General features: G+C 36.6%; 1 protein-coding gene and 1 long non-coding RNA gene across 5 annotated transcripts in view; one reads left to right on the top strand and one right to left on the bottom strand.

Moving 5' to 3' along the window:
* UMAD1 (UBAP1-MVB12-associated (UMA) domain containing 1) overlaps window positions 1–21,149 on the bottom strand; it is a 218,039-nt gene that overhangs the window by 26,825 nt on the left and 170,065 nt on the right. The gene's annotated exons all lie outside the window — the stretch shown is intronic.
* Window positions 799–13,873, top strand: LOC139082799 (uncharacterized). The gene is made up of 4 exons (XR_011539044.1): window positions 799–1,031; window positions 4,864–4,991; window positions 5,776–5,811; window positions 13,082–13,873. It is a non-coding gene; the product is annotated as an uncharacterized lncRNA (long non-coding RNA).

The following is a 21,149-nucleotide window of genomic DNA, read 5'->3' as shown; positions in this document are numbered from 1 at the left end:
GTGGCCAGTTTCTTTCTTTTGCACATAACTGTCTATTTTTCCCAACACTATTTATTGAAGAGACTGTCCTTTCCCCATTTGTATATTTTTGGCTCCTTTGTCATAAATTAATTGACCATATATGCATGGGTTTATTTCCGAGCTCTCTATTCTGTTCCATTGGTTTATGTGTATTTTTATAGCAATAACGCTATTTTGATTATTTATTACAGTTTTGTAATATTGTTTGAAATCAGGGGATGTGATGCCTCCGGCTTTGTTCTTCTTTCTCAGGATTGCTTTGGCTATTCAGGGTCTTTTGTGGTTCCATATGAATTTTAGGATTGTTTTTTCTATTTCTGTGAAAAATGCCATTGGAATTTTGATAGAGACTGCATTGAATCTATAGATTTCTTTGGGTACTATCGACATTTTAACAATGTTAATGCTTCTAGAGATTGTTTTGGGTATTGTGGACATTTTAACAACATTAGTGCTTCCAATCCATAAGCACAGACTATCTTTCTATTTATTTGTGTCTTCTTCACTGTCTTCATCAATGTCTTATAGTTTTCAGTGTACAGGTCTTTCACTTACTTGGTTAAATTTATTTCTGGTATTTTATTCTTTTTGACGCAATTGGAAAAAAACAAGTACCATTTGGATGAGCTTTTTAACATAGTCTCATCTGTTCATGTTTTATTTCATAAATGTGATATTTTATGGATATTATACTTGTAATGAGAATATCTCCAGCTATGTGTTGTAAAGATTGTGATATCTCTCAGATAATAATTATGAATTTTTATATATTTACAGAAAATAAGATGTCTTTATAACCAGATTTGACCAAGAACTCTTACTTCAGTGGTGGAGGATTTCTGGGAAGCCAGGGAGGAGCTAAAAATATTTTAAAAATAAGAACAAACACTTGCTCTTTTATCTTTTACTTGGATTTGGATAAATTTGATCCTACGGGATTCTATGGAATATTATGCCATATATATATGCTTTACATACATGTCATCCAAATCTGTACAACCACCCTACAGGTAAGTGGTAGCATGTATGTCCTAATGTATGGACGAAGAAAGTGAGGCACAGACATTAAATAACTGGTCCAAGGTCACAGTCTGTACACTGTAGAACACCATACTATATTGCTCTTAAAAACTGAACTCAGGATGACTTTTCTACACATGAGCAATTTGTTAGCTCAAATAAAGGCTGTTCGCACAATACTAACACAGAGAGTATTAAAGCTTAGCAAGAGAAAATAACTAGTTGCCTAGCAGTTTACCAAGGAAATATACAGCCTGGAGGTCTCACTCTTACCAGCATTATTCCCCAGTTAGATGCTAACATGATAGTGTTAACCCTAGAGCAAACCCATAAGGACTTGAAATTTATGACGTATCTGTATTATAAGAGTGCAATGAGATTGAAAACTCTAGTACGGTATTTACTGGATCTATTTAAAAAGTATTTCCACTGCCTTATATGTTCTGTTTGCAAGGTCATAAGGAAAACTACCTCCATTTTAAGAAAAGCTAATAACTGAAATTTCAAATTTATAAAACAAAGTAAAAGCAAGTTTTACTTGCACTATAGGAAGAGTCTTTGCTCTAACTAAAGGGTTCAGTGAAGAATTCTGAAGGACAGACATTTCCTCTTACAATTAAAGTATTAGAGTCACAAAAAGCTGGTATCACTGAGAAGGGCAATAGTCTTAAGATTTGCATGGAACTTCTAGTCTCAAGCTTTACTACTATGCTAAGATGCTTGTGACTTAAAGCAGGGTCCTTCATTTCTCTGAATTCTATTTGGTTTTGGATTAGAGGATCTTTAACCCCATAGATCAGCCCTGTTAAACAGAAATTAACGAGAGCCACATATATAATTTAAATTTTTCTGCTAGCCACAGTAAAAAAGGAAATGGAAACAGCTGAAATTATTTTTAACAATACAGTATATTTAAATATATATACATATATATATATTTTTTTTTTTTTGAGGAAGATCAACCCTGAGCTAACATCTGCTGCCAATCCTCCTCTTTTCACTGAGGAAGACCGGCCCTGAGCTAACATCCATGCCCATTTTCTTCTACTTTATATGTGGGACGCCTGCCACAGCATGGCTTGCCAAGCGCTGCCATATCCGCACCCGGGATCCCAACCGGCGAACACCAGGCTGCCGAAGGAACATGTGCACTTAACTGCTGCATCACTGGGCTGGCCCCTTAACAATATATTTTATCTAATATATTTTAAACATATTTTATTAAATATAAATATAAATAAATATTTATTTAAATATATTTAAAATGTCAGTTCAACAAACAATATAAAAAAATTATTAATGAGATATTTTAGATTCCTTTTTTCAGACTATGCCTTGGAAATCCACTGTATATTTTATACCTACAGCACATTTCAACTCAGACTGGCCACATTTCGAGTGCTCAGTAGCCACGTGTAGACAGTGGCTACCGTATGGGACAGTGCAGTTCTAGAAGTCTATTCTCCAACAATTTATGTAGAATGTTTCAGGAGCATTCCATTATTAAAAGTGAGGCACACTAGCAGAAATCAGGCTTAATAAAAGTAGCTGTCCACACAGTGTGGTTTATTTAATGGCAACACTATGAAGGTTCCCAACTACAGAGGCCTGAAAATCCACCTTTGATGGACATTCCTGTGTAGTAAACAAAAACCACCTATGTTTTTCACCATTTTAAAATATAAATCATAGAAAGATAACAGATTGACAAATTAAGCTCTTAGTGCAAACTGAAATCTTTTTAGAAGCATATGGAATTGCTTCTAAATTAAAAGTAAAAAAGAAGTAAATTAAAGGGTCCTTAACACTTGACGTGAATGTGTTTGAATTTATATATTAGTTGGATCACTAGCATCTTACATGACTTTGGGGGAGTAGGGATCAGAAACCTGGGAAGGGTAGATACCTAAGAAAAAATTTACCTACTTACAATTCAGCCTTGCATTCTTATGATTTAACTTTAATGAGAACTTACAGTCTGAACTAAAATGGAAAAAAAGATAAAAGGAAAAAAAATCCACATAATCACATGCTAGGTGAAGTCACACCCAAAGAAGGGCTGTCATTTTGACGTGAATGTCAATTAATGACAGCTGTGAGAGAGTGATGTTGGAGAAGGAATTAACACCAGAAGTCAGTCTTGCAAGAGGCTCTTGGCTCCTCTAAGAAGAGGTATTAACAAAACATTAAAAATAATTAACAGAGAAGCATAGTTAGGCAAGCTATATTAAAACAACCAGGTCCTAAATGAGAGTTGAAATTCAAACCTTGAACTGCACCTTGAGAGGAGACATGGTAGATTATGGCATGGAGCTTGTTGAAGGCAAAAATCTGGACTGTGTGTAATTTGTGCCCTCTTGTCAACCAGTTCCCACTCTGAGATTCAGACGAAGGTTCTGGGTGATCTTATCTGCAGGTGACCACATAATGGACACCTGGGAAGGCCGTGCCAGCCTCTTATTAAGAGGAAGGAAGAGAGGGAACAAGATTGGTCACCAAAGCACCTTCAGCCACGCATTTTCATTCAGTCAGGTGGAGGAAGGCTATGAATTTAGGATAAGTATTCATGTCTTACATGAAAGCGTTCATTCCTTCCCACTGGCAAGCTGGAAAGGACCACTTTGTCATAAACCAAGAATTAGTCATCTCATTCAGTTTACTCTTATAAGCAAACCTCAATTTTAAACTTGCAAAATTTTGTGTGTGTGTGTGTGTGTGTGTGTGTGTTAGGGGGAAACCCCCTGTTGGTTTTTGAGGTTTGGGGGAGGCAGGGTTTTGGGGGTTACAGAATTGACATTACTGGGTCCGGGGAATGTTAGCTGTGCAAATAATGTCAATTCAGGAAATTGTGGAAGTGAGATTTAACCCAGGTCAGTCTGGCTCCAAAGCCAGAACTTTTTTCCTAGGTGGAAAGGATTTTATCTGAGAATCACAAGGTGGCAAGGAACCCTCATTGCAGAAAATACAGCCACTTTTTATGAAGTCCTCCTTTCTTTAGGCTCTTAAGGTATCTGCAGCCTACTAGGCCCATATTTATGAACAGGTTTGAATTCAATCCAAATATAACGCTCAATAGAATGTTACATAATATTAAATACCACAAGTATAGCAGTTTACTTGATCCCTTCATTTATTTTCTATGTGTAAGAACAAGAACAGTATTCTTCATTGCCAATCCATGCAGAGATGGGTTAAAAGAAACAGAGATTTACATACAGCTCTAGAAGAAAAGTACTCTAAGTTCAGAAGATCTTTGATTTTAAAATAAGGTTTACCATTCCTCACAGAAGAATCTGCTGCTCTTTAGCAATCATTTGAGTTCTAGAACTACCCAATGAGCAATTAATTGGGCCAAGAAAGAGGTTCATTTTGGTAGTGAATCTCAAGAATAGACAGGTGGGCCCTGACAGGGACACCTGCATGCCAAAGCAAATGACCTTCTACACACTTTGCAGCCAAGTGCTCAACTTTAAAAGTCGGGGCTTAAAATGGCATCTTGTGTTTTTCTTTCTTAAAGTGGCAAGGAGACTTTATTTAGTGTCTGCAAAGTAGATTCATTAAATAGATTTTTAAATGTGTGCATCCAGACTGCTGTCTGAAGAGCTGACTGTATGGGATGGGCCATCTTAAACGGAACCATATTTAAGAAATGGTGAGATTCTTCACCCAACAGATGATGGCCCACGGCACCCCCTTTCATGGTCACAGGACAGACTGTATTGGGTTTTCGTAACTTCCTTTATCCCCCACAGACTGAGAGCTCTGGGAGGGCGTGGACCATGTCTATTTTGTTCATAATTGTATTCTCTCTCCATCCTTCAGAACCATGCCTGGCATAGAACAGGTGCTTAGGAAGTATTTGCTGAAAGGGGAAAAAAGAATTTTCTCAGGAGAGGCTAAAAGAAACAACAGACCTCCAGTGACCAAGATTTCTGAAGAATATGTATTGAGTAAGAGATGTACTCTTTATTTTTTCCCTAGGATAGTAACAGTTTTCCTCAGATAATGAACTTTCTTCTCAGTGGAATATTCACACAATAGCCATCCAAAAAATAAAAAGGCAACTTGATTTGCCTTGCCATATTTTACTCAACAGCATCATGGAAATGCCCACAGGTTATCAGAAAATATAGCACTATTTTTCTTTTAGACCTCAATAAATCATTCTAAGTTTTTGATGGATCACAATAATAAGTTTTAAATGTCCTAAGTTCTTATGCTCATATTGGTGATGGCAAATCAGGTTTTAAACCTGTCTAGGTCTTGGTTATGCTTATCAAAATAAGTTAAAGGTCACCTTTTAGATCGGAAATATAGCAATGACAACACAAGAAAACGAATGACAATGACAACAAAAAGCATTACGTGTAGCAGTTTCTAATTTACAAAGTATTTCCACATCCATAACCTCATTCGTTTTTAATAACACCCCCGTGAAGAAGGCAGAGAGAGAGTTACCCTCATTTTACAGAGGCAGGGCTGGAGCTCACAGAGCGAAGTCACTCAGGGTTACACAATTAGGAAATGAATAGTTGGGGATTGCGTGTGTGAAATGGGGACAGAAGCACAGCTGAAGGAATTTAAAAGATGACTGGTTTATAAAACATAACCTTTCGTTTACTTTATTGTCCTTGCTTACCTAACACACCCAACAGAGAGACTGCACAGAGATTACGTTCTTTACTGTAAGGTGTCATTATCTAGCCTTGTCATCATTATTTTTGTTTTATACAGGGCCATGGAGAAAAGTGTGCCTTCCTGTATAAGATGGTAGGTTTTTAAATTAGCTCTTTTATTCATTTGTAATACAAGCTGACAAGAACTATTATAGAGGACAGAGAAGATTGGGAATAAAACATAAGAGGTTACGTTTCTTTATAGCAAACTAAAATCTGGTGGATATAAAGGGAGAAATGTATTTCATTCTCTTAAGACTAGAATAGAATCTGGAATGTTCCAAATGGTAATATTTCCCAATTCTTTCTTTGATAGTATCTTTTCTAAGATGTTTGTCTGCCAGCCTTCCCAGTGATCCAGAGAATCTACATGAAAACATGCTTTTGTATGCAATAACACAAAAATAAGATTATGTTACATTGTCAGTTTCTACCTCGTAGAATTCCTTGCATTCTTTAGTGAGACCACATCTTGAAGAGTCACTAAACTACCTAGAAATACACATTATCTTTAAACAGTACTGTTACCCTGATTAATAACACTCTTCCTTTGTGGGGGAGGGAGCAAGAGTAAAAGAGGCTCACAAAGTAACTTGAAAACATAAAATATTAGAGTCTTATATGTTTAATGTCTGTCTCCTTTCCCCATTCCCACTCTGGTGACAGGAACGCTGAAACACAACTAACAGCCTTTTAGGTTCTTATTAATGGGGAAATGCTCATCAGTTGTCTTAGCCTTTAGGTTTGTTGAGAGAAAATAAGGTCTATTAGGAGACTGTTTGGCTCCCAAGGGCAAGGAGTTGCATCCAACTCTTGCAGGCTTCTGATGCCTACAGACTGCAAAATCAGGCCATGGTAGGATGGAGCGCCTCCTTGCTTTAGTATTACTCTGGAAGGTTAGTTAAGAATACTCACAATTTTGGTGACCCGGGTTTGTGGGTTCAGATCCCGGGCAAGGACCTATACCACTCACCAAGCCCTGTCATGGTGGTGACCCATGTACAAAATAGAGGAAGACTAGTGCAGATGTCAGCTCAGGGCTAATCTTCCTCACCAAAAAAAAAAAAAAAAGAAAGAAAGAAAAGAAAAATACTGCCAATATCTAGGGATTTTCTCCCCCAAACTCTATTAGGAACCCTCCCTGATGATCATCTACAATTGGTGGTTTTTAACCTTTGGTAAGGACATGTTGAAAATTTAATAAAAGATCTGACTCTTCCCAGGATAATGCTGCTGCTGTTGCCACTATTAGTAATAATAATGATGATAATACAAAACTAGTAGCAGTTATTGTTTATTGAGTGCACATACTATATGCAATGACTTGAGCTAAGTGCCCTTCAAGGAGACACTGATCCTGATTCATCCCTCCTTCCTCTCATACTCCCCCAGTTCACCATGCTTTTCTCCACCCTGTCTCCTATGATCATTCTTGGCAATGCCAACATTCATGTAGATTATGGTTCTCAACCCTGAATGCACATTATAATCATATGGGGAGCTCTTAAAAAATAGCAATTCCCCAGAAACCACACACAGAGATCCCGATTTAATTAGTCTGGAGTAGGGCCTGGGCATCAATATTCTTTGAAATCTCCTCAGATTTTGTGCAGCCAGAGTTGAAAACCATGAATATACACTCCATCCTTTCAGTTCCATGCCCTCCAAAATCTTCTTTGTTCAACCCACAACAGCCAATGTGCTTCCCTGGTCATCTTAGACCTTAGGTTAATAATAAAACTACTAACCCCAGAGCTCTACTTCCTGCTTTGTGCATGTTGACTACCATCTCCTAACAATCTACCTCACCCCCTAGAAGCTGCACTCTGGCAGTTCAGTGACCCCACAAAGAGGGCCAATCCACTTTTTGTTGTCCAGGTCACCATCATGTCTTTTCCTTCTTTGTCCAACTTTGATTCTGTATTTCATCACTGTAATTATTTCACTGCATACACCTTTAATTCCATTGCCTTCTTGTTTCTACCTGGTTTTCATCTACCTGGTAAAATCCCAACCCCAGTTAAACCCAATTTTATACCAACTGCAAACCCGAATGCACTTGAGCAGCCGGACGTGGGTTGGAGGAAAGCACAGAATCATGTTGACTAGTTTCATTTTAAATTTATGGCTAAGAATCTCTAGAGATCATCTTCACTTCCTTTCAACAAATCTACCAACCTACCTGCAACTGTGCCATATACTCTTCCCCACCCCTCATTAAGTTGGATGAACTCTCTCTGGGGTCAAACCATTTGTACGCCGCAACACTTCTCAAGAACTTTGTCCTTGAAACTACCCCTTCGTTCTCATTATAACTTTTCATCTATTTACTACATCACTCCTATTAGTATCCAACATGATGTAACATCTCCTATTTAAAAAAAAAGCTTTTATCTCCCTCGTCCTAACGCTTTATTGCTCTGTTCTCCTGTATAGTAAAATGCCGCAAAAAAGTGTCCATCCTTGCTGTATATTTTATTTCATTTCTTAAACAATGAGGAGATAATATATTAAAATATGTGTAAGACATAAAGAATATAACATAACAAGCACCACTCAAGTATTTCACCACTCAGTTTTGGAAGAGAGCATCACTAGGAACTCTCAAGTTTACTTTGTGTCCTCCCACAACATATTCCTTTCCCTCCCTCACTAGGAAGTAAATGCTATCCTTTTTGTTTGCAAAACATCCATCTCCCCATTTCCACCACCTCTTGGCAACCACCAATCTACTCTTTGTTTTTATGAGTTCAGTTTTTTTAGATTCCACATGTAAGTGAGATCATACAGTATTTGTCTTTCTCTGTCTGACTTATTTCACTTAGTGTAATAGCCTCAAGGTTCATCCATGTTGTTGCATATGGCAGCATTTCCTTCTTTTTTTATCGCTGAATAATATTCTATTCTGTGTGTGTATGTGTGTGTATATATATATATGTCACATTTTCTTTATCCATTCCTCCATTCCTCTGTCAGTAGACAATGGGTTTTTTCCATATCTTGGCCATTGTAAATAATGCTGCAATGAACATGGAGGTGCAGATATCTCTTCAGAAACTGATTTCATTTCCTTTAGATAAATACCCAGAAGTGGGATTGCTGGATCACAAGGCAGTTCTTTTTTAAAATTTTTGAGGAACCTCCATACTGTTTTCCATAGTGGCTGCACCAATTTACATTCCCACCACAGTGTACAAAGGTTCCCTTTTCCCCACATTCTCACCAACACTTGTTATCTCTTGTCTTTTTGATAACAGCCATTCTACAGGTATGATGTGATATGTCATTGTGGGTTTTTTCTCTCTCTTTTTTTTTTGCTGAGGAAGATTAGCCCTGAGCTAACATCTGTGCCAGTCTTCCTCTACTTTACATGTGGGTTGCTGCCACAGCATGACTGATGAGTGGTGTAGGCCTGTGCCCGGGATCTGAACCCACAAACTCAGGCCACTGGAGCGCAACAAATTTTAACCACTATGTTACAGGGCCAGCCCCTCTCATTGTGGGTTTGATTTGCATTTCCCTGATGAATAGTGATGCTAAGCACCTTTTCACGTACCTGTTGGCCATTTGTATGTCTTCTTTGGAAAAATGTCTTTTCAGGTCCTCTGTCCATATTTTAATTGGATTATTTGGTTTTTTTGCTATTGAGTTGTATGAGTTCCTTATATATTTTGGATATTAACCCCTTATGAGATATATGACTTGCAAATATCTTCTCCCACTCTCTAGGATACTTTTTCATTTGGATGATGGTTTCTTTTGCTGTGCAGAAGCTTTTTAGTTTGACGTAGTCCTACTTGTTTATTTTTGTTTCTGTTGCTTGTGCTTTTGGTGTCAAATCCAAAAAACCAAGACCGAAGTGAAGGAACTTACTGCCTATGTTTTCTTCTAGGAGTTTCATGGTTTCAGGTCTTACACATTTAAGTCTTTAATCTATTTTGACTTAATTTTTGTAAGCAGTATAATATAAGGGGCCTATTTCATTCTTTGCATGTGAATATCCAGTTTTCTCAACACCATTTATTGAAGAGACTGTGCTTTTCCCATTGACTATTCTTGGTTCCTTTGTCAAATATTAGTTGACCATATATGTGTGGGTTTATTTCTGAATTCTCAATTCTGTTCCATTGGTCCATAATCTATTTTATGCCAATTCCATACTGTTTTGATTATCATTGCTTCATAATATAGTTTGAAATCAGGAAGTGTGATGCCTCCAGCTTTGTTCTTTTTCAAGATTGTTTTGGCTTTTCAGGGTCTTTTGTAGTTCCATACATATTTTAGGATTGTTTTTTCTATTTCTGTGAAAAATGCCATTGAAATTTTGATAGGGATTATGCTGAATCTATAGGTTGCCTTGGGTAGGATGGACATTTTAACAATCTATTAAGTCTTCCAATCTACGAACAGGATATCTTTCCATTAATTTCTGTCTTCTTCCATTTCTTTCATCAATGTCCTAGAATCTTCAGTGTACAGATCTTCCACCTCCTCGTTTAAATGTATTCCTAAATATGCTATTGTTGGATGCCACTGTAAATGGGATTTTTTTAAATTTCTTTTTCAGATAGTTTGTTGTTAGTGTATAGAAATGCAACTGATTTTTCTATGTTGACTTTGTATTGAGCAACTTTAGTGAATTTGTAAATTAGTTCTAAAATGTTTTTTGTTGGATTCTTTAGGGTCTTCCGTATAATGATATTCTGAATATGTGTATATCTTTCCTTTGCTTTTCTTTATAATTGTGTCACAAATATTTATAGCTCTAAACAATATATTATATAGCTTTGCATGTTTTGAACTTCATATAATTATATTTATTTTTCTGTGGCTTGCTTTATTCTCCTAACACTATGTTAAGATTCCATACTGCCATGTGAAGCAGTTTTAAATCCAATTTCACTTTCTTAGAGTATCCCATTTATGAATAAGCACTATTTATTCATTCATTGTGTGCATGATGGATATTTGTATTGTCTCCAGTTCCGACTATCATGAATAGTACTACTGTGATCACTCTTATGCATGTCCACTGGTCATAAAAGTCCTTCTAGGCTATACAACTAGCAGTGGAATTGCTGGGTCATAAAGGAATCACATGTTCAATTTATGAAGAGATGCCAAATTATTGTTAAAAGTGGCTGTACTAATTTTATTACTTGATTGGATAATGTTGATTGATTATAAGATAATCTTTAAAATTTTATTGATATTTGCTCTATGGTACAGTATGTGACTTATTTTCATAAATGTTCCAGGTGTACTTGAGAAGAGTATCCACTGTATATAGTCTGTGGTCAACATCAACTTCTTAATTCTGTTGCTCAAATCATTTACACCCTTCCTGATTATTACTGTCTATTTCAACAATCAGCACACTACAGCCCATGGGCCAAAGCTGGCCCATAGCCTCTGCCATACAGCCCAGTGAACTAGAAATGATGCAAAGACAAATATGCAACAGAGAGCATATGTGCCCTGCAAAGTCTAAAATATTTACTATATGGCCCTTTTTAAGACAAAGTTTGGTGAACTCTGGGCTATTTGATAAGTGAATGACTAAGAGAAGTATATTTGAATCTCCAACTCTGATGATAGATCTTTCTTTTTATCCTTGGGTTTTTGTCTGTTTTTTACTTTATATAATTTTCATCTATGTTATTACGGGCATACAACTTTAGAACTGTCATATTTTCTGGTGAAATGAACCTTTTACCATGATCTAGTGACCCTCTATCTCCAGTAACACCTTTTGCCTTAAAATCTATTCTAATGATATTTGTAGTTATGTCATCCTTTTTTTTTTTTAAACCTTTCTCTACCCTTAGTATTTTTCATGTAAATCACAATACTGTATTTAGATTTCTTTTAAGCTAGCTTATCTTTCCAATCAATTTAATAAACTTTGCTCTTTTTTTTTCTTTTTGGTGAGGAAGATTGGCCCTGAGCTAATATCTGTTGCCAATTTTCCTCTATTTTGTGTATACGGGATGCCACCACAGCATGGCTTGATGAGCCGTGTGTAGGTCTGTGCCTGGGATCTGAACCCATGAACTCCAGGCTGCCAAAGCAGAGCAATACAAAATACAAACTTAACCACTACACCACCAGGCTGGCCCCTAAGCTTTGCTTTTTAACAAATGGATTTTGTTAATTTACTCATATTATAGTGACTGACATATCTGCATTTATTCTACCATCTTATGTGTGCTCTTTGTTTTTCTTTTTCTTCTCTTTTACTTTCTTTTGGGTTGACTGAATATTTTTATTCCTTTTTAAGTCTCCACGAATTTAGAATTTATACTATTTCTTCTCATATGAACCACTTTCATCATTCCTTCTTGCAGCTCAGGTCTTCTATCTGGAATCATTTTCCTTCTGCCTGAAATACATCATTTTGAATTTCCTTTAAGAGAGTCTCTTGGTTTTGTATACCTGAAAAGAACTTGCAGGTTTTGCATATCTAAAAATAACTTTATTTGCCCGTATTCTTGAAATTTTTGCTGTATATGGAATTCTGCGTTGACACATATTTTCTTACCACTTTGAAGATACTATGTCACTGCCTTCTGGCTCCACTGTTGTTATTGACAAGTCAGCTGTAACTCTGTTATGATTTTGAGGCAATCTTTTGAAATATTTCATTGTTTTTTGGTGTTGTGTAGATTTGCTATTATAAGTCTAATGTGGATTTCTTTCTGTTTATTCTTTTTGGAATTTTTTGGGCTTCCTAAATCTGAAGATTGATATCTTTCACCAGTTTTGGAGTGTTATTAGCTTCTATCTTTTCAAATATTGTCTCTGCCCCATTCTCTGATTTTGACCCCTCTGCTCTGGGATTCCATTAAGATGCATGTTAGACCTCCTCATTTTATTACATTATAATATTAGCTATTATATTATTAGATGTTGTTTTATTATAATATATAATAGCACCCTGCATGCTATTATTTTGCATTTCTATATCTCTCTGTGTTACATTCTGAGTAACTCCTTTGATCTGTCTTCTAGCCCATAAAATCTCTCTTCATCTATGTCTAATATATTAAATGCCAACCAGTGCATTAAGTGACTATTTTTAATTCCTAATGTTCCAATTTGTTTTTTGCCAAATATGCTTGATCTTTTTTAAAAAGTCTCATGATCCTTAGCATATTTTCAAGTCTGTCTTTTAGTCTTTAAATATAGTAAACATAACTATTTTGTCTTAGATGAGATATACTAAAAACTGAGTCTCTTGCATATCTGATTCTGCTATGTTTTTGTTAACTCTCACTCACACAGCCTTGTTTCCTTATGTATTTTTGTGAAGTTTTTTTTTATTTATTTTTATTTTTTTATTTTTTTCCTTTTTCTCCCCAAAGCCCCCTGGTACATAGTTGTATATTCTTCGTTGTGGGTCCTTCTAGTTGTGGCATGTGGGACGCCGCCCCAGCGCGGCTTGATGAGCAGTGCCACGTCCGCGCCCAGGATTCGAACCAACGAACCACTGGGCCGCCTGGAGCAGAGCGTGCGAACTCAACCACTCGGCCATGGGGCCAGCCCCCGTATTTTTGTGAAGTTTGACTGAAGAATCAATATTCCTTGGAATTCTATCTGTAAGAATCTTTCAGGCCTGGTTAAAAGGGACTCCTCCACAGGGGAGTTATGTTCACTTCTGCCAGAACCTAGGGATACAAACGACCCAGGAAAATTTAAGCTAAGTTCTTGACTTCTGGTTTTCTTGAACCTTTCAAAGGTATCATCAAGTAACTGAAAAATGTAATGGCAAATTTAAAAAGACAGACAATATGACAAATAGAGAACAGAAGGAAGAGAACTGAGATCTAAACGACTCCTAAAGGATACTCTGAAGAAGAAATCAGTCTTGAGATCCACACTTTGCCCTATACGGTAAATTTTTAAATTTCAAAGACAAAGAAAATAAACTATAGAATTAAACAGAAAAGAAAATTATCTACCCAGGAGATAATGGAGTGATATGTATAGCTTTGAGCAAACCAAAGATGGTGACATAAGAATTTTATAGCTGGTAAAATTACTATTTGTGTGTAAAGACAACAGAAAACCAGTTTTAAATATGCAAGAGCTTAAAAATATATTCAAGTTATTTTTAAAGTAATTATGTAGAGATGTTTAACATCAAAATTAAGAAATTCAGGAAGATAAAATTATTGTACAATGATTGATGGTAAGCAGTTAAATATAGAGGTAAATCAGTGTAACAGTTGTGGATAGGAAACCAGATTAAGAAGAGTTATTCAATACAATTAATAAAATCCAATCCTTAAGATTATGTTAATAAAGACTGTAAGTAAGAAGGAGTATGTAAGATTATATTTTACATGTTACAAAGCTGAAAACAAAAAATATAATTCTTAGATTTGACAGGTAGGTGAAATTTAGATTATAGAATGTTTTTAGAGACTATAAAAATAATCACTTATGTAAATAAAAAATATCTTCCATATCATTGAAGAAAAAAACAAACAAAACAAGATATTATCCATAGGAATGAAAAGAATAAAAACTGAAAGGAAGCAAAAAACCCCAGAAAACCCTAAAATAACTAATATAAGATCACATTTATCAGCTATTTCAATAAATGTGTTTTAAATCTCTTTATTGAAGGACAAATAATTTCCTTTGTTACTTAAAAGGTGACTTTTATATTATGCAACCTGTCATGGTAGCACACAATTCTACTTTATTTCCTTTCTACCACTTACCACTATTAGAATGGTCTTGTTTCTTGCCCAATTCTCTGCACTAGAATATAAACTCCATAAGAAAGAATCCTGGCTGTCTTGTTCATGCCTATATTGCTAGGACCTCAATAAAGAAGAGTTGTATCAATCAGTGAGAGTAGGAATGGGTGAATGACTAGAAGTCACGAAGAAAGATTAAAAATAAAAAGGCAAACAAAAGGAAAGCAGAAGTTAAAATAAAAATGTCATATAAAAAGTGATAGCAAAATACTTCAAAAAATATATAGAAGATAAATATATATATATATATATATATATATATATAGAAGATGTTTTTGTTGTTGATAAAAGACAAAACCCATAATGAAATTTAGAAGTCATAAATCTTGTTACATCAAACAACAGGATCAACATATGTAAAGGAAAACAAAAACACAGAAATACAGACAGAAAATGATAGAATTACAATGATGGTCAGTGACTAATACACTTCTAATAGTCTTCAACAGCTTAGGTCAATAAAACATAAATAAGAACATAGAATATTTGAATAATTTACCCCCTTGAATGTGTGTGTGTGTATTTTATATGCATATAAACAACTTTGTACCCAACAAAGTATTTTCTAAGTAGCCATATATTGTTTAATCAGAAAATAATCATTAATAAAAAATACTACATTCCACTGGTAAAAAACTTTTGACAAGCCTTCTTCCCCAAAAGCTGTTTAAAAAATAATTCATGGAATTGAAATAAAAATTTGGAGTAGATACAAATTTATCTAGATGGAAAAAAAATTTTAAGTCTAAGCATCTGGAAACCATTAGCAAGACTGGTCTAACATTTTTGCAAATGTCACATTTATCTAATACCTTCTAAGGAGTACAGTCTCAAACAGGCAAATAAATTGCAGGAAGATTTCATAAGCCTGAATGAGTGGACAGAAAATTGGAATAATGCTTTCTGAAGGCACTAGGGCAGTTCAGTTCCAGAACCACATGACAAATAACAATAATTTTTCTGCATAAAAACTATGTTAAATTTGATTTCAGAATACTATGTACAACTCTATATGCCTTGAGAAATGAAAGGCAAAGAATGAAGGTAACATTTATTGAGCAAATATGTGTTGTTCTGATGTATAATTAAATCTAATAATCAATACCTAAAAGAATGGCTGTTTTCATTGACTCAACAAATAGTTCCTAAGAACCTACACTATGTCAGGCATTGTTATAAGCACTGGGAAGACGTATAATAAAATTAGGTGAAATGTATTGTATAGTAGTAGGTGGTGATAGGTACTATAAAGAAAAATAAAGCAGAAAGGAGGGATGGAGGGTATTGGAGTAGACAGTTACAATTTTAAATAAAATTAGTCAGGAAAGGCTTTCCTGAGAAGATGATAATTGAACAAACACTTGTAGGAGATGAGGGAAGGGTATTCCAGGGCAGAACAGCCAATGGAAAAGCTCTGAGGCAGGAGTATAAACAGTCAGGAGGCAGTGAGGTTGAAGCAGTGTGAACAATGGAAATGGTAGTAGAATGGGCTACTGGGAGACCAGACTGTGTAGGGTCCTGAGGTTACGGTCAAAGATTTTGGCTTGTACTTGAAAACTGATCTGCCTTACGTTTGAAAAGAATCACTACGTCCTTTGAGTAGTTGAGAGTAGCCTGCTGAGCAGCAAGGATGGAAGAAGGGAGTTAAGAAGCTTGTACAGTAATCCAGGTAGAAGATAATGGTTGCTTGGACCTAGGTGGCAGTGAAGGGGGCAAGGAGTGATGGATTCTGAATGTATCTGGAGGTATAGCCAAGAGAATTTGCTGGTGGATCAAATGTAGGTAAGAGATAAGAGGAGTGGGCATAACTCCAAAGATTCAGCCTGAGCAACTGTAAAGATAAAGTTTCGTTCTTTCCATTTTACGGAAAGGTAACTAGATGTTGTTCTAAAGCTCACAGTTTTTCCACAATGCCTCATTACTTGAGGAAAAAGGTAAGTGAAATCATGTGCATAGAGCTTCTACCATACAGATTACAGACTTTTCATGTTACAAATGAAGGTTGAGAAGACATTTTCTTTTAATAATTGGTAATATCTCCCTGAATTATGAGGTTTATTGTTACAATGATCTGGTGAAGCTTGAAAATGTAAAACGGCTGGAAAGAGGATAGGAAATTTATGGATGACAGATTCCTATCAGGTTATCTACGGATGGCAGGGATCCTGGGGTAGATCTTCACATTCCTGAGGCTGATGCCATGATAAATTACCCAGAGAACCTCCTCGGAAACCAACATTGGACAGAATGAGATGGAGAACAGACTTTCCAAAGATTAGATATGAGAATCTCGTTTGCTCTGGCTTCTTCATGTCAAGTATTTCAAATAGAAATTTGAAAAAGTAACCACCAATGTTCAAGCTGCTTTTCAGGGACTAAAGATGTTTTTTAAGCGTATATACAGAGCTGTGTTTTGGACATTTAGCATATAGATATAGCTTTCCAATTAGTTTCTCATAGTATAAACCTTAATAGGCTCCAAGAAATGTATTTGTTTAATTTCTTAAAGCTTTCTTTTATATTGTCTCATTTGCCATGTTAATAGGATGCCCCAGCAATACAAGTCCATTTTGTTGTTGTTGTTGAGATAAAATTATTCTCATTATTCTTATTGGAAACATTACATTGGACATCTAGAATTAATTTTCTTCTATCCTGCTATCTTTGTCTATTTGTATAAACATGCTATGGTGGGGTAATTCCCAAGAGTTGGCTCTCTTAAATCTGACCCCTCCTGACATCCCTATTTCAATGAAAGGTACTCCCTCTTTCTTCCCAGTCATCTTGACCCTGCTCCTTCCTGTCCTTCATGTTTATGGCAGGACCGTTGCCAATATCAAGAAATACTAACTCTGCAGTATGCCTCATGTGTATAGTACCTCTCTTTTTCACTCCCAATGCTAAGAGTCCAGAGATGACTCTGGTGTTAATTTTGGCAACATCTCTGAAGGCATCTCCTCTCCCCTGGTCCGTCCCTGCTGCACTTCATCTGGCATGCAGGGGCCTGCTTAATTTTAAATCACCGCTCTGGTCATATCACTCCATCAAAACCATATAGTGGCTTCATGTTGACAGCAGAATTAAGTATAAATTTTTCCTTTTTTTTTTTTTTCTGCTTTATCTCCCCAAACCTCCCCTGTACATAGTTGTATATCTTAGTTGCAGGTCCTTCTAGTTGTGGGATGTGGGATGCCGCCTCAAGGTGGCCTGATGAGCAGTGCCATGTCCGTGCTCAGGATCCGAACCCCGGGCCGCCGCAGCGGAGTGCATGAACTTAACCATTCGGCCACGGACCTGGCCCCTTAAGTATAAATTTTTCTACCTACCTTTCAGGGCCCTCCCCAATGTGGCCCCACACTGCCTTTCCATTCTTATCTCCTACCACTTCCTTTACAAGGTTGCTACAACTCTAGCAAAACCAATCACTCTTCCCTCAACCCGCCTCCGTTTCAGCAGCTCGGTGCCTCTGCTCACACAAAAACATTCCTTCTTGTCTTTCAAACTTCCCCTCTTGTCTATCGCAAGTTGACCTATCCTTCAAGTCCTATCTCAAATGCAGCTTCGAAGAGGCTCTTGCTGATGCCCCTGATCAGCGTGACCACCAGCTCCACTGCACTCCCACCTGTTGGCCCAGCACTTTGTTTATACAGCGCTTACTGCAGTCTGCAGACCCGAGCACCCTTCTTATCTTCAACACTTTAGTCTAAGCTCCTAGAGGATGAAAAGAGTGCTTTGCTCATCTCTGAATCTCCCAGGGTGGTAGGATGGTGCCTGACACAAAGGTGAGTTCAAGGATTATCAGTGACGAGAAGCGTTAAAGAGTAGACATCTTAAAAGAGGCTGTTTTTAAACGTACTATTAAAAGTGAACATTCCCCTTTCACTTAATGACAGGATATCAGTGGAGACAAACGGATATAACAGTATCTTTCTGGTCCTCTTCAGTATTCTTTCTACTCTTCTGTGTAAACAGAATTTACATTATAGTGATTAAAAGTCCCTGTAAAATGGTGTCATGAGGCCACATCTGGGAAGAGGGTCAGTCTGTACCAATCTGTTCTTGACTCACTATATAGCGCGTAAGGAGAATATGAGATGGTGTGTTTGGATTAGAGACAGAAAGGAAATGGAGTTTTCAAGGGAGAAAAAAATTACAAAAGAACAACCTGTTTCACAAAATGTAGTCTGCGGAAAAATCTTTCAGCTGAATGTCAAGATTAAGAAAAATCAATAAAACCTTTGAAACCAGAACTATGTGAAAGGCTTTTTGGGCTTGATGGCAAAATACAAAGCTATGGCTTCAAGAAAGTAAAATCTTTCTCCAATAACCACAAAAGCAATTCTTCAATATTCAGGAGCCTCCATGGCCCCAAAATATGCTTAGAACAAATTGCTTATTACACAGATAGGGATAGTCAAGATTCAAAGGGCCAGCACTTTCAAAAGGAGTTTTACCAAGACTGTAATTAGTTGTTCTGGCAAAAACTGCATACACGTCTAATTGCATACACAATTGGCTAATTGTATCTTCAAAATGAAGGGTAAAGGGTTAATTGTATCCACATCTGGCCACAAAGAAAGAGATTGTCCTTTGAAAATATGACACTACACTTACATGAAAATTTGCATTAAACAACCATCCCTATTACTACTAATAATTCTAACAATACCACGTGCTTACAAATTAATACCTTTCATCATGACCCTGAAAACACTTTACAAACATTAATTAATCTCAGAATACTCCTATGAGGTATGAAAGGTGATTATCCCAACGGTGTCAAGGAGGATATACAGGAAAGTTAGGTAGTTGTCAAAAAGCCACATAGGGAATCAGTGTTGCCAGCCCCTGGCTGGGAACACTGGCCCAGTCCCCGGGGAGGTTCAATGGGGAGTCTGGTTCACAATCAGCAAAAATGTGCCTAAAATCAATGCAAACCTAAGTAATCAAATTTCAGAATAGTGAAAACTGGCCTGTGATTTAAAAACTCCTTTGACTTCTTTTATTCAAGGGAACATTAAAACATCAAGAATGGAGCTGATAAGTGAAACTGTTCTGTTCCTTGGTTTGATTTTGTGATCAAATATTTCAGATAATCAAAAAAAAGTACAGAGAATCCTATGATGCATCCCCAATGGATGGTACTTTTAAAAATAATGTAAGAGGAATACATTTCTGCAAGAGATGGATACTTAGAATATTCTGGCTATAGCAGCCTTAAGATGAGGACATGCTGGACATAAAGACATGGGGTGAGGGACTAAAATGGAGCAAAATTAACGTTACCTTAATTCTAACTGTGGTGAATTTATGTCAAATTACTAGTCAGGAGCATCCAGTTTACACTAGTCGAGAATATCTAACATAATATAAATAAACTTCCTTACAAATGCAGAAGTATATCATTAGTATTTGAGTAACCTTAAAATCTTCTCTAAGAATGAGAGATATAAGGGCTTATTTTTAACAACAACAAAATATACATTTTAGGACTGATTTATTTTTTTATTTTTATTTCTTTTGCTTAAGGAAGATTCACCCTGAGCTAACATCTGTGTTAATGTTCCTCTATTTTGTATGTGGGTTGCTGCCACAGTATGGTTGTCAACAGTGGTACAGGTCCGCACCTGGGAATCGAATCTGGGCCACCAAAGTGGAGTGTGTCAAACAACCACTGGGATACAGGGCCGGCCCCTGATTTATGAATTTATTTTTAAAGTTTTTATTTATTTATTTTTCCTTCTTCTCCCCAAAGCCCCCCAATACATAGTTGTGTATTTTAGTTGTGGGTCCTTCTAGTTGTGGCATGTGGGATGCCACCTCAGCATGGCTTGATGACCAGTGCCACGTCCGTGCCTAGGATCGAAACCAGCAAAACCCCAGGCCGCTGAAGCAGAGCGTGTGAACTTAACCACTCAGCCACGGAGCCGGCCCCTGATTTATTTTTGTATAATTAAAAAAATATATTCTTAAAACCACATCAGAAAATGTTTGGGTGATTTGCTTATTTATCAAAACTGATGATAAATTCTCTATGCAGATACTTATAAAGACGTGGAGATATAAGCATGCTCCAATTCAATTGGATTCACTTATCTGATGAAGACGGTGCTGGAAGATACAAAGATGAGCAAGACACAGTTCCTGCTTTCACAGATATATGGTTTATGCATTTACTTATATTCACTCAAGCCCAACTATACCGCTTCCTACAAAGGTTTTGAGGCAACATCCAATAGAACAATAAAGAAAATATTGAAATAAAAAGTCAGCGACAAGGAAAATAGAAACAAAACATGCTGAAGGTAATAATCAGTAGGACTGTGTTTCTACACTTCAGAGTTGTCTCAGAGTTACTGGGCACCCTGAGCAGAAAAGAAAGACACGTGTGTTTAGAAAGAAAGAAAAGTGGAAAAGAAAGAGAGAGACATCATATAACTAAATTTTTAAAAATGCCTAGTAGAGGTAAAAATCAATATACTGTGGGAGTGCCAAAAACAGAGAACTGACTTCGGATAGGGGAACCTGGGAAAACAGTCTTTTTCTGGGCTGGGCTTGCAGGTCAGGGCTGAGCTCCATGGCGGCTGCTGCAGAAAGGGCATTCCACACTCAGTACATGAAGGAAGAGGAGAGCTGTGCAAGCACGAGGCATGTTTGGGACGTG

The sequence above is a fragment of the Equus przewalskii genome, chromosome 4 (genome assembly GCF_037783145.1).
Source record: "Equus przewalskii isolate Varuska chromosome 4, EquPr2, whole genome shotgun sequence".
Classification (NCBI taxonomy): domain Eukaryota; kingdom Metazoa; phylum Chordata; class Mammalia; order Perissodactyla; family Equidae; genus Equus; species Equus przewalskii.
The sequence above is the reverse complement of the archived record's forward strand: the minus strand, read 5'-3'. Positions and strand labels throughout refer to the sequence as shown.